Below are 15,675 nucleotides of genomic sequence, written 5' to 3'. Positions count from 1 at the left end.
GTTTAGTTGTTATTTAACGATGTTATATAAGTAATATTGGAAGTGGCTCTACAGTTTATAGATAGTGGATTATGTTTTACATAGACTCATACCTATACAATTCTGGAACTAATAATTCTGTGTAAAGACTGTAAGCTCACTATGCTTACTGCTAGGGTCAGTGAAAAAATTGCCACTTCTTCCCCTGAAGGCAGTTTTATTTTTTAAGGGGGGAGTGTTTCCACTTCAGCACTATGAGGGAAAAAAAATGAAGTGCAGGTTTGCTTAATATTTTCTGTCATACTTTCTACCATATCTGTTATCCCAACTCTTCAGAAATGTCACTTCTTTTATAAATAGCAGTGCAATATACACCTAGCCTGGATTAAACGTTCACCTAGTGAGTAAGGGATACCCAGCAATGTTTTTGTTAGGGTAGGTGACAGTCAAAGTCTTAACCCTCCCAGCTATGGCTTGGCAGACACAGGGAGTGGCTGACAGACCGAACTTCGTCATTAAGTGACTTTTTAAAAAATTTTCGTTGAAGTTCGTTTTAGTTCATATTGTCTCAAATGGCAATGTGTTATAAAAAGTAATGTATATTTAGAATAAACCAGTGCATAAGTCAGTGAGTGTGGTTTTCTGGAATGTTCTGTGACTCAGGGCTGCTTGGCAATGCCACTTTACTGCAGGGGTGTCAGCCTCATTTCCTGTAGGACTCAGTGTGTGCTGCTTTTTGGTTCACCCCAGGTCTCAGTCACACAGTTGGTCTGATTTATTTAATTGCATCATTTAATTGCACGGGTATTTGCATATGGTTAATAAATTTAACCAGGCTCCAGTACGTTTTCTATGTAACTGTATATTAACTAAAGTACATTATTTAAATAGTTAGCTATTTAAATAAAGGTCTGGGATATGTCTAGATAGGGAAATAATTAGGTTAGTTACAGTATCTAAGTACTCTGGTTTGAGCAAAACCCAGAAAACAGGCCTTCAAGGGATTGACTTTGAGACCCTCACCTTACAGCAAGTTTCTATTCATCTTTTCCACTCATTATACAGTACGCAGATGACAAGAACCTGCTTAGTCATACTGAAGAGTTTCCCCCAAATAGTTAAATTCAGGTTGTTGTTTTTTTTTTCATGCCATCACCTCTGCTATGTCCTGGAGGTGAAATAGAAGCTGGAAGTATTTTAAACTGAGAACCTTTGTCGAAATTCTCAAAAATTATGGAAAGCGCATCTTGGATGCTAGTGCTCAGTACATTAACATAAAGCTTCAGGGAGTCATTGTTTGGAGTTATTGATATGTTTAGCTGTTGAGGATCCAATAATTGTCTTATATACTGTACCACAGTCATGTGCTGTATTATCAGGTATCAGTGTTAACTAAAACTGTTTGCATTTGGGGGAAAAGTAAGATGCTTTTGTCCATTAAAAATGGAAGACCTGGTTGAATTAAATCATATGTTAATACCGATCTGAGGTCCAAGACCCTTTATTCCTATAACCAGGATCTTTACTTTAATTTTCATTGTCCAGTTTCTGCAAAATCCTGATTTTATAAGGCCATCTGTACAAGAGTACTGAAAATGAGAATTGTTGCCTTTCGAACGTGGACCTCTGAAGATTATAAGTTAGAATAATTATATGGAGAACGTTCCTGTTTTGTCCTGTTTGATATGTTACAAAGAGAAGTATGAATACAATCCTTGTATAACAGAAGTATGTTGTTTATACAAAGTGATAAAGTGAGGGAGGTATTGCTACTGTACTGTACAACAATTTGGACATTACTACTGTATGTAACAATTTGGACATTTATCTACTTATAGATCTATTTACAAATCAGAGACATTTTATATAGAGAGTTGTTTTGTGACATTGCTGGGCTGTTTTAAAAAAATATTTCAATCTATTACATTTCTTTCATTCTCTGTGTAGAAAAAAGTTTAATATTTTTGTAACAAATGTCAAATGAAGGTGTGCCACCTTTTTTTTTAATACTTTCTTTTCCTTTGTGCTTGGAAAGAAAACTGCTTTCAGGATTTCTGATGTCTGTATCTTGGTAGCGCACTGGCAAGGAAAGACATATTAATACTTTCTCCAGCACAACTAGTATATTATACACGTGCTCTGAATATATTGCTGTTGGCTGAACAAGTCTGAACATGTCTGACTTAGCTTATTCTGGCAGTTTTTAAGAGATAGAAGTTTAAGGTTTCTGTTAAAGCCGTGCTTTGGGCCACAGAGGAATGTGAATTAGAGACAGCATTGTGGAATTTCAGGTATAAGGTATGCTGAGAAACAACGAGCTTATAGTTACAGACACTGAAAGAGGTAATTTCTGTCCCCTGTCCCTGTCAGTCTGCAAGTTTCAGTTTTTTGAAAGCAGATATGATTGATAACACGCTGAATATAAAAGCAGTCAAATATACCTGAAAAATGCAAGCTGTACCATTGACACCCTCTTTGTCCTGCGTCAAAGCTATTTCTCTTTTTTCGATGTGCCAGTTGGAGTTGTATAGAGACAAAATTGTCGTCCTGTCGGTATATCAAAGCACTCATAGCTCAGTTTTTTAAGTGAGCTTTTATTATCTCTAAAACCATCTCACACCCAGGAAGCACTAATCAAAAAAAATATCACTTGCCTTTGTAAGGACTGTACTTGTATGTACTTTGATTAATAAATCTGCAAAAATCAGATGTTTTTGCTAGTATATGTAAATGCCTGACAGAACTTGTACAAAACAAAATCTCGTAGGGGCTGTCTGTCCTGGTTTGAGGGTTGGAATTAAGAAATGCTTGCTTTCGTATTTCGGTAGCTTTGAAAGATAGAAAAGAAGAGAGATGTTTACAGTTTATCTGAGATCTGTCTCCCCAGGAGCATGAAATTTTATTTATACACATTGCAAGGAGGGCAAACGAACAAAAAGCCCCTTCCTTAATTAGGGTTAACGTCTGTTTCCGGCGCCAGCTCTTTGTTGTCAGGTAGTTTCGGTGGTCAGGCTCGTTTGTGGTTTTGAGGGAGCCAGAAACTATAGAGTTGAATTAACAGCATTTCAGCTGCACCGGGAAGCACTGTGGGACCATCATTGTGAAGAACAAACCCTGTATAAGTGTCAACCAGAAATAAGATGTCAGAAATCTCATATTGTGATCAAGTATAAACTTTTTCCATCTTTTTCAAGAGCAAAACCATTACCACAACATTCGTTTTTTTAAAAGGTGGAGCAGTAATAGCAGTAATGGAAAATGTTCTTTTTCATTGTTTTGTTAAATAGTGTTTTACATGAAAAGAACTGATATTACATTCAAGGTTACCTAGGTAGGAAGTATACTATAAAACCCCAGAGGGAGAAGAGAGAGAATGACTACCGTGGTATTAGTTATTGATATGTGACTGATTCTTCCAACATTGTTGTATTTCAATCAACTGGCCAGACAAAATGGCAGATGAATCAAAAGCAATAAATTACTGTAAGGAAAGTGGAGCTCAGCACACAATTGGTAACAGCTGTAAATAAGGTAAAGTATTACAATTACATGGGCTTGTAGTACAAGAGAATTCAATAGAAGAATGAACAGCGATTTGCTCTGTTGTTGTGGGAGCTGGCAGGTATACAGGTTTGTAAGCTGATCACGTGACAAATCAAATGACTCCAATTTAGTTTCACTTTCTCTTTTTTAGGTTATTTCAAGGATTATATATTCACTCATCTCAGCAGGAATAATGGTCCTGTAGCTTTCAAGTGCTTAGAACCACTTTCTGCTCAAATCAGTTGTGAGGTACTAGTGACCTTGTGCCATGTCATTGGACAGCTTCCAAACTAGTTTTCATATACAGGAGTCTGCATGCTGAGTGCTAAAATACTTGACATATGTAAGTCTAATATTTTAAGCCAAGTTTTATGTGAATCGCACAATTACGTGTCTTGTATAATTTTTGATTGTGTCTGGCCTATGCCATTATAAGCATGGGTTAGGTTGCTGAAATCACAGACCCTTTCTTCTGTTTTCTTGCAGATGGAATGAATGAAAATCATATAGGTAAGAAGCCCTTTTATAATAATTCTTCGTATTTATATGGTGCTTTTCATCTACAGGGATCCTAAAAGCATTTTACACATAGGAGGGTAACTACTTCTCCTGTCTCTGAAGAGCTTCCCCCATCTGGGTTTTGCACTCCAGTCCTTCTGTATCAGCAGCTCAACTACGCAGCCTGTCAGGCAGAAGTGAGAAATTGACTCGCCAACTTAATTAAGGCAGAACTTTAGGGAGGCCAGATTGTGCAAGCCCACAATAGAGTTGAAATGAGCCAGGACACTGTGGTTAACTACCCCCTCTCTTTCAAAAAGTGCCATGTCAGGATCCCAGTTTAATGTCCCAGTTGAGGAATGGAACCTTCTACAACACAGCCCCTGCTCACTAAACTGGAGTGTAGGTTTGGCAACTCGGACAGGATAACAGAGCGCCACCTACTGGGCTACTGACACTGCTTGCAGAAACGTGGACTTCCTCAGGGGTGTCCCATCCCAGCACAGTGCAGGCCCAGCCTTGTTTAGCCTCTGAGATCCTACCTCTCCTCTAAGATGCTTTTAGTGATATCATTTAATTATATTATGTGGGTTGATTGGATATTTGTTTGCCTCTATTTCATTGTCTTATAAAAAAACATTAGTTTAGTGCTGAATGTATTTAGTAATTAGATTTAATGTGTTCCCTTGATAATACGCCAAAAAAATTTCTTGTTTTCCAACTGAGTGTGGCTCAGTGTCCAGTAGTGTTATGGTCCATTGCAGCTTTTCTGTCCTACTTCTTTATACTGTCACACAACACAACTTATTGAGAAATCTTTGACGTTTTGCTCGATGTAAAGAATTCAACAAAACATTTTTCAATGAGAAGTGGCACCACTGTTACGTCTTTATCTCCAATCACATTTTTCAGTTCCTAGGTTTTTAGTCTAGCACAAAGGCTCCTCGCCGCCGAGTCGGTCTTTACATGTTAATGGGAATCAGTTCAGGGAGACTGAGGGGCGTTGACGAACCATGAAGTTAACTCTTACAGCAGACAGTTTTAACATTTTTCTCATTTTTAAATAGTACCAATTATAATGCATTAAGCCCCACAAAAGGAATCTCAGACTTCAAGGACTGGAGGAGATACAGTGCAGAGGACGGGTTGAGATAAATGTACTTACTCTCTTTTCCCCTTATTGATTACACTAGTAATCTTTTCTTTTATCAGATTGCTTGAATAAACAGAACTATCCTCTTCTTTGCAGTACCTATGGTATAAAACATTAATAGCCCGTACAAAAGCAGGACTGGCTGAAACAATTGTTGAAGATAATGTATGTCTGTGAAAGGCACAGACAGCAGAGAGGGTGCATTTTGCTTGCAGTTTTTTGAAAGGGGAATGACTTGTCGCCATTTTGGTGCATTCTTTGATGTGCATCCGTATTTTTTCTTGTCAAAGTTCTGAGATTGACTGAGGAGGAAAGGGGCTGGAATGTGTTTGCATACATGTGAAATAAAACTCTTGTGATTTTTCCTTTCTTTGAGCCATTTCAGTCCCAATGTTATTAAATTGTACTGTGGTTTTACAGTTGCAAACAACAGTTTAGTTGAATGTAGTTTGATTGCATTTCCTGAACGTTTTTTTTTTTCTCTGCGGGTTGTGTCTTAAAATGTAAAACTGCATTCCTTTCCACTTTGCAGGCTAGCCAATCCCAACCTGAAAGCCAATCAGAGGCTTAAGCCTTGTCTTTCATGGTGATGTTTAGTTTCGCGAACAAGACATTGCAGTCAGTTGACATCTTGTGGTTACTACTGTCATGCTCACAGCAACAACTGAATCGCCAGTGACCTGCAAGTATATGTGTAGGTCTGACAACACCGCAGCCACCACATTGTAACTGCGTGATAAATCTTTTAATTAAAGCGAATCTTATTGGGGTCATTGTGAAAGTATTTGTGAAATCTTTATAATATTAGGGGATATTTACTGGTTGTACAGACAAAATAGGAAACTGGGAAAATAAATTATTAGGCCGTTTGGGGTTTCAGATGTTTTCTCCATGTTTCACAGTAGATACAGCACTTCTTTATTCTTGGTTTGCCAAGAAATATTCTAATTATCTATAAATGTTCAAAGGATTGTTGTGGAGAAATTCCTTGAGGATTTGTTCTGAATCCAAGCGGTTCCTGTAGGGAATTCTTCCCCAGGAAGTGCTTTTTGCAGACTATTAAATGCAGGAAATTTCACCACACTTTGTTGACAGCCTGCTTTCAGCTCAGTACAGCTTTCGGTTTTTCTAATTTTATCACAAAGCCTTTGGAATTAATCTGCCTGGTGCGGAGTATCATATAGTTGTTGAAGGATATGCATCCGTGCTTAAAAAAAAATCTTTTATCTGTTTCTTTTGAGATTTTTTTTTTTGCATATTCTTGCCTCGCACATATCAATGGATATATAATATGGGTCGGGGCAAGGAACTACAGAGAAATTCAAAAATACTAGCAACTGTAAAGGAAGTGGGGAGAATCCAAATCTGTAAATCATCATACCATCATACCGTCATCATCATTTTCTGAGCACTTACTCCTGGCGAGGGTTGCAGTGGTAACAGGGCTGAGGAGGGCAGACCAGACCTCGCTTTTCCCAGCAACAGTCTCCAGCACCTGGGGGTCTCCCAGGCCAGCTGAGAGATATAATCCCTCCAGCGTGTCCTGGGGTCTCTTCCCAGTGGGCCATGCCTGGTCCACCTCCAGGGGGGGGGCATCCTCACCAGATGCCTGAGCCACCCCAGCTGGGCTCTCTCGATCCAGACGAGCAGCGACTCGACTCCAAGGGCCCCCCACACTGCCAGTCTCCTCACTCTGATGTACAACACCGAATGTAAATGTTTTTGCCAAGAGGAACAAAATACACACAAAAAAAAATAGAAGGGTGTTCACTGACAGGCATTTGTGACGTAACTGCGAGTCACTACGACACGACTGACAGACAGCGAAGTCGACGAACACGACATTATTGAAGTCAGTGTTCTGAAGAGGCAGGGAAGTCTATCACTACATCAAGAAAAAAAAAACATTCAGGAACAAAAACGTAACCTGAATAAATGAAGGACCTCACCATCCGTTATGTTACATTCCTGTGGTGTTAGGAGTATGTAATAGACCACTTCAGATATATCGGATATAATGCAGTCTCGCTAGAGGGACTGGAGGGTCTCCTCTTGTTGAGATAAAGGTTTACAAGCCAACCCAAGTCACTGCTCAGGGGAAGAGAAGACTCTCATTGCATTGCAGTGTGGTTCATATCAGGTTTCACATGCTACATGGATTTGCTGTTTGTCCATAAAAATATGTGTATATTTATATATTCTAAAAATGGAGTCAGCAGCTTGAAATACGTGTTGGTGGCTGACAGAAGATTCTGAAGTCCCTATGGTGCAAACAGTGTTTCCTCGAGATGTTTCCCCAATCCATGGCAGTTATGGCCCCATACACACAGCTAAAGGGCTTTAAGAGTGGTTTCATGAACACCAGGGCAAAGACGAACACCTTCCATGGCCTCCCCAGTCACCAGATCTGAACACTATTGAATCAATATTGTCGCGGTCGTCATCCCTCCTCTAGAGGGCGCTCCTACCTTTTTTGTATTGTTTTTAGCTTTAGTCCTTTCGCCTGTGTCCCGTCCCCTCTTGGTTATTGAAGCCCGGTGTCTCCGCAGTTCCGGGCTCAGCCTTGGAAGACGGGCGTCTGGCGGCCCGCCTATCACCGGGCTCCGGAGAAGCCCGGGGGCAGAGGCCTTATCCCCAGACGTCCTGACCTCGGAGCCCGGGGCTCGGAGCGTCCAGTCCCGTCATGTTTTTATCTCCGTGTTCCTGGTCCTAGTTCCCCGTTCCCTGGTTTTAATCGTCTGTGTCTTGGATGGTTCTCCCGTCTCTTGGATTATGGACTGCGCCCTGCTTCCCCCCCCCCATATCACTACGTTCACCGCCCCCAGTCTGTCAACCCGACCTAACCCTGCTGTGTCTTTCCCTACTGTCCTTCTCCAGACTCCTCCGGATTATACCGTCACGCATAGGGTCTTACCAGCACATTTCACGGGAGTCTGACCCGGCTCTCGTGACAAATATGGAAAGTTGTGGAACTTAGAGTGTGGAGTACTTTTCCACCTCAGATCTGAAGGCTTTCTTTTGTGATGAATATCCCACTAGAAACAGTACAAATCTTGTACAACAGAATCCCAAGAAAAACTGAAGCTGTTCTAATGGCAATGGACAGCCTAACTCCTAAATACCTGTCTCCAGATGTCTCCGGAGATAGGGTTACGTACTGCACAGTGCAGTCATGCCAAGCTCTCTTTCACACTCCTCCTTTTCTTGATCCTGAAGGGGTTAATTAAAGGCACAGAAAAGCATTCTGACAGAAATCGAGACTATAAAACGCAGAACAAACCTGCTGTGAAAGTAACGCTGCCTAAAAATCAGACTGAATTTCATTAAAGCTCCAATTATCATTTAAAAAAATGACATTTTAACCTCTTCTTAAAAGTTGAAACTTGATTGACAGTTCAAATTTGATTACATCCAATGACAGGGCAGTGCTACAAACTCACTGGTTAAAGTTAAAGTTCCACCTTATTTGCTCGAGTTGGATTGGAAAGTGATTCACACAGTTGTTAGGATAATGAGTCAGATTATTAGGGATTAAAGTTGTGTGGTAAGGGGAATCGTAAATGTTTTTTTTTGGTTGGATGTGTCATTTAGGTGGTTATGCAATGTTTAGAGGTTTATAGTTCAGACAGGTATTTTGTTTAACGGCAATGGGTGATAGGCTACCAAATGAGATGTCTCATGTTTTTGAAATGCTGCTTGGCACAATGTAAGCACCCGAGAAGCACAAGCCATTTGGGTTTTAAAATGTTTTGTGAAAGGATGCCCCTTCTCTGGTCAAGACAGTGGGAAAATAAAAACACAACCGCATTGATGGACTTTCATGTAAAAGAGAATATAATATTAGGCTTGCTTTAATTGCAAGGATTGGTGATGCAGTTTCCTGCACAGAGTATGTCTAATGGTTACATTGTGCAACAGAATATATTATTAACTCTCCACCTAAAGCTATAGGATAAATAGTCTGTCATTTTATGCCTGAAATTATGGTACACATTGAGACTTGTAGGAAAGAAATGTATTTGGTTTAAGAAATCCGTCTTTTTTAGAACTCAAACTGAAAAAGATGGTTAGATGGCAGTTTTCATTTTATGATTTGCAATTACAGTATATAAGCACTTTCATGAATTTTAATGCCATTCTGCTTTTTGACTTACAAGTATATCTTTTGCAACCTCTGTACACAGTGGCTAAGTTTTTAATAATATTGATAATAACTGTAGATCCTTCAAAAATCACGTTGTATAGCAATTTGAACTTTTACAGCTGAGATTTCACATTCCATCCTCTGTTTTTCATTTCTATTAATTAAACAAAAAGTAGCTTAATTTAAGTGATATGAAAAGATATATATGCTATAAGTGTTTATTAACGATAGTAAATTTAAGCTGGAACATTTTCTGATTGATATGTTATTAACTTCGTTGGTAAAGATCAGTGAAATGGAGCTTTAACACTAATTTATTGTGATGACTAAAACAATATCCTGTAAGTGTATTTTAGTATGAGTTGACATTTAGATCAGTTTAACTGGAAATGCTTTCCTGACAGCAGTTATAATGTGCCACAATTACAGCACTAATGGCTGGAAAACCACTGTAAGCTTTACAGGGGTCTGCAGCTTATTTGGAACGGCTGGATATTGCCGCACAAAATTTTAAAATGACAACTGTTAACCTATTTCAGATAAAACCGTTAAGTGGAAAGATGCATCATTTGTCATTTTGCTTGTGTGACCTATCAAATTTTTTCAGTGACATTTTTTATTGATTGAGCCCACGGATAAGTGCAACCAAAACAATTTTTATAATAAAAATGATGCGTTTGCCATACTCCGTAAAAGCTAGGGTGATAGTTACTTTATAGCAAAGACTGGTACTCAATTACCTGTCTTATCTTTACACTGCTGTTTAAAATCAGTCTTTATGAGTCACATCATAAAATTGTGCTACCGGATGCAGGTTCCATTTTGAAGTTCAATTCTCTGTACAGCAGATTAAATTAACCGTCTAGTAAGTCTAGTAATGAGCAGTTGTTTTTTTCTCATATTTTATGTTTAGACCGCACCATTTTATCAGAAATTGTTTTTGTGTTTTTTCCCTGTTTGTGTTAATAACTGAGTCAGCTTCTGTCTGTAATAACTGTGTCAACAGGAGAGAGGCTGATGAAATCAAACCGTTTTGCTGTTAACATTATTTCCGTTCCTGAATGATGCATCTGCCTAATAAATTGGTTGAGATTAGTAGGGCACATTGTATAAGTGAGGGCCACAGCACGAGTGAAATAATGTCGGCATCTTACCAACAAAATCTGTTTTGTCAAAAGATAACTGGAGCAGGAGAATTAGGCTGTACAGCAATGTTTGTGGCTGTTATTTCTGCAGGCGGTGAATATGTGAGGCGTTAATGTAATCTGACAGTTCTGGAGCAAGGAGAAGGCCGGATGAGAAGAAAAGAAAAAGCCTGACCAGTTTTGACTTTAATAATGCAGAACTGAGGAATAAAAATAGCCTATTAAAAACGGGTTTTGTCATCGCATTTATAAGAAAAACATCTTTATTCCCCTTCTAAGGCCTGTACAGTGTGTGGATGTTCTTTGGGCATGTATTCGTAGAGAAAAAAAATATTTTGTGACTTATTAATTGATGAGGAGATATCTTAACAGCATGAAATGATAGATACCAAGCTGAAGTGTACATACGTACCATAGAAATTCAGACCTCAGACCTAATGGATTTAATGAAATACATATATAACAGAAATTACAGAAAATGCAAACACAAATACAGATCAATGAATCCCGTTTTTACATTTGGAGCCGTGATACTGTACACTGTCAAAGAAAAAACATGATAAAAAACGAATATCGGGTATGACCTTTTTGACCATTATCACAATCCTGGCAACAATGAAGCGCAGACCTGATCGCTTGATAGACTGCTGGGGAACTTTAAGCCAATTCTGTAGAGCTGTGGCCAGCTGGCAGAGATGGGCAGGTTTTGGTTGGATAGCTTTAGTGAATTGGTCCTGCAGATGTTCTATTGGACTTAAATCAGGAGTAAAAGATGGCTTCAATAAGAGCCTCCAACACAACATTTGGAGGTACTGGAAGATGAATGCTCTTATCTCGTCCTGCAGTGGTGAAGTGGGCTGTACTAGTTTGTGGACAATTGCTTGCCACTGCCAGTCTAACACATAGGAAATAGTTGCTGGGTGAACATATTTATGAACAGGAACGTATCTTAAATATTGTAAATCTTACAGTACTGTGTGAATCTTTGACTCAATTTAATTGTTCTAAATTGTAAATCAAACGTTTCTAACATGATGGGCTGCTGACATGTGCTATTAATATAGTTAAAAAGGTTTACCTATGTTTATCTGGCAGTTTGTGTTTACCCAGAATCAGACAGAAGTAAGTGGAATCCAACAGATTTGGCCTTGAAGAATTTTCCAATACATTCGGTATCAGACTCTTGCAGCAGGACATGGGCACTTCAAACATGATTGAAAGACTATGAGAAGAACAAAATGCAAAATGCAGTATAACCCACAAACTTTGGGTTTTATGACCTCTTATTTGAAAGTTTTTACAGTGCCGGTTGATTACGTATTTTTTCATGAAAGAAACTGTTACAACAGTAATACGTTTTACAATACAAGATTGCAGCTCCTATCAACCCAAACATTTCTACAACACCTTGTTGATTTAAACTTAACACATGCTCAAATATAATCAATCTACTTCCCTAGTTGAGTAATATTCTGTAAACTACACATTATAGTTTGGATACAGTGTATGGTTCAGTAAACATTTGCCTGTGTCATTTCAACGTCAGTGTATTTTGAAGTCACAAAACAGTAAAAGAACTGTTTCTTTAAAAAGGATCGAGTACAGCATAGCTGAAAGGGGTCTCTTCTTGGATATCCAACTGCCAAAGCAAACATGGTTATCAGCTGAGCTTTGTTTGCCACAGTTCAATGAGTTCAGCAAGCACAGTTCAACAAGTTTAGTCCATTTCCAACGGGACTTTTCTTGAATCTGTCCTCCAGAAATGACACGTCAATAAATCGTCTTCCTCTTACTTAATTGAAAAGAGTGAAGAAGGCCTTGTTATTGACCAAGGCAATTAAAAATGGCTTTCTGGGATATAGAATATATATCAATTATAGAAGGAATTCAAACAGCAAGTGGGCCAAAAGCGAGTGGCTTAAATATAGTGTTGAAAGTGTTGAAGTGTTGAAAAACAGTGCAAAGCTAAAACACTAGCCCCTGTTAATGCTAAAAGTTATTTAGCAGCACTGCACCCGTCTTGCTTTTGCAATGCATTTAATTATAGAGAAAGAAACTTTTGGGTAACAGCAAAGATTGTGCTCAATTTCTTTGATTATCATATTCAACTACACCTGGACTCTCAAGTGATTAGCAGGGCACCAGTAAATTGAAGAGGTTGTGTAATGTAAATACGCAACCAAAGCATAACAATAATGTATTTAAATCCTTAAAACACGGCAGTGCTGGGATCTGCAGTGTACAAAGTGGTATTTCTAAGTGCTGTTGCTTTTCGGTATTTTCTTAATGTTTTATTTAGTTCAGTAACCATCTGAACGACCACTTAAGCAAGCATGTTTTGTGATCATCTGCTTTACCCTCTAGCTATCTAAAATCTAAATGTGTAAAACTATAAACATTTTATCGCTACCGCTTACAAAAGTAGCATGCACAGTATTATTATTTTCTTAGTTGTAATTGTAGAAACAACTGAGACACAAGTTTCCCATCTATAACGTTGCTGGGTTAAAGCCCTTTCTTTGTATGCTGAAATACTGATTGTTTATCAAGATCGGACTGCTTTAAAGACTTAACTACTAGGTTATCAGAGTTAGATAGTGAATAGGCTTCTGTGTGTCCAGAATTTTGCAGTCTGTGGGACTTAAAGGGGAACTGTAAATATCCCACATGTGCATGGCACATAGTTAGTTTAAAATAACAAATTATCTATGAAGTCCAGGTGGGGAGCTGCGTCAGCATGCGTAGGCTGCAAAGGAACAAGTGATAGGTTTATTCCCTGCTGAAAAGAGAAGAAAGAAAACACAACGTTTCGGCCGTGGAGCCTTCTTCAGGTGTGCTGCCTGTTCTATACACAAAAATATGTTAACTATGGATATGAGAAAACTGACCATTTTCGAGGGTACAAGGGTGTGTTGATGAGACATTTACCATCAAAATACCATAAAATAAAGTCTTAATCAAGGCAGTTTGGCGAAAGACCCTGTGATAACTAATTTCTGTTAAGTATGATGTTACCTCTTTTTTATCCTGCCAAAGGGCCATACTGTACACTAAAGTTTTCAGGACCAAAAATGATAACTGGCATCTTGGTGAAGGATTTAGAGCACATACATATAACATATAATGTCTAAAGAGATGGAGCAAAAAATCAAGAAGATTTGGAACTTTTGTTTCCTGAAGCAGCCTGTTTTTTCCCGCAGTTTGGAAAAATGCATCTCATTTGAAATATCCAAAAATTAACTTCTTAAAATTATTGTAGTTTTGACCAGAGTGCAACACTGCATTATGTTGTAAATATGCAGTTTATTTTTTGTGTGTGTGTGCTTCAAATTCCTGCGGAATCGGAAAGTCTAAATTATTCAGTACCAGTTTCCAAAATATCTTACTTCATTTGTAGGAGGAAGCAGATTTTTTTTTTAGTTTTGTCTTGGTTAGCTCCTGGTATGATGACTGTCAACTATTCATACACCTCAACAGTTGACGTGATTTAAGTGTACAGAAGCTTTTAAACAAAGCAGAGATCTGAATCAGAAGAAACCATTTTTAAAATGAAGTGAATAATACTGAGTTTACTGTATTTAAAGATACAGCTAGTAATGCTGAACTCTTCTGAGGCAGTACCCACATTGGAGTAGTTTAACGGACAAATCAGAAAACACTGCTATAACGTAAATTCCAGCAGATTCAAAATGTTTCAGTATTATGACAGTAAAAGAAAAGTGGACATTCAAGTAGGTGGTTTGAAAAGTAGCATGGATTTGACATCGAAAGATGAAGAATTAGTGAGTTTGCTGGTTAAATCTGTAGATACAAAAATAGTAGAAGAGACAAACAGAAGCAGCTGCAAAGGATATTGAGAAAGACTGCGTATGGATTGGGCTGAGACTGGGTAAATAAAATGTGATGTTGACAAGTGCAATAAATCCCATTAGGGAGCAGGAACACAGATCATGTGTATCATTGGTGATTTTCAGCTACATGAATCTTACCAGGAGAGGGATCTGGGTGTTTATGTTGGTTCTTTTATGTCCTCTTCAAGGGAAAGCAGTAAAAAAATCAAACAATTTGTGGAATTCAAATGGGAGTTATGATCAAGGTTAACAACACAGTAGTAAGACCTCATTTAGAATATTGTGTTCAGATTTTGACATTATACTGCAAAAGGAATATAGCTTTAGAGTTTAAAGACAACATACAAGAATAGTTCCTGCTCTTTGGGGGACCTGAGGAAATTTTATCCAAGAATATAAAATTGTAACAGGGGATGTATGCCTAGGTAGGTACAGTATGTTGTGAAATGATACTAAACAGATAACCAGAGTAATTATTCTGACAGTGATTGCATTGTCAGTGTTTTTAAATAACATGGCAAACATGTTTATTATTTGTCGGTTCCATGTTCCGATTTGGAAAGCTATGTTATTAATAAAATATGTTAAACATATAAGTATGTTAAAATAAGTGTAAACATTGAAGAGCAACAAATGACACCCGTCCAAAAAAATTTAATCTACCATCTAGGGGTTTTTATGTTTAAAAATAACGCGACAAGAGATTGTTGGAGAGGGTGTTTGTAAAGTATGCTTAGTTTGTGTTCTCTCCAGGTTCCTGCATTTAAGAATACATCACCGAGTGCTTTATAAAGAAGCAGCATCTCTGATGAATTGAGATTATCACTTTTTTAGCGTTTTAACACAATAAAACTTCCAACACAACGTTTATGTTCTTGAAAGTGACTGCAATCCAAAACGTCTATGCGCCAACAGGAGGAATAGGGTAAGGCAGTCAAGTCTAACTTTTGTCCCATCGATACCAATAATTAACCAATATAAAGTAAGGGAACAACATGGTATATAAATTAAGGTGTAGAATGTGAATTAGCCTTTTTTAAACTGCTAAAATAATTTCGAGCACCTAGGATCTAAAAAGTTGATATAACGTAGTGGCGCACAGCTTGTAACCTCGCGATCCGCAGAAGCAGAACCTCTTGTGACCTTCTCTTTGTCCAGCCCCACTTGCTCCTTGGAGTTTTCAAACCAACCTGGGCTTCTTCTCTCCCCCCCTCAGTCCCCCGCTAAGTGGTGGTCTCGCAGCCTTTTCAGGAATCACTGGCCCATTAAGAGGAACGTTTTTCCAACTTGATGATCCTCAATCCAGAAGCTCAAAGTGTTCTTCTTCTTCACTGACGGGATTTCTGTGGCTCGCGTACAACA

This window comes from Atractosteus spatula, chromosome 23 (genome assembly GCF_055471065.1).
Source record: "Atractosteus spatula isolate fAtrSpa1 chromosome 23, fAtrSpa1.hap1, whole genome shotgun sequence".
Classification (NCBI taxonomy): domain Eukaryota; kingdom Metazoa; phylum Chordata; class Actinopteri; order Semionotiformes; family Lepisosteidae; genus Atractosteus; species Atractosteus spatula.
Note: the sequence above shows the minus strand (reverse complement) of the source record.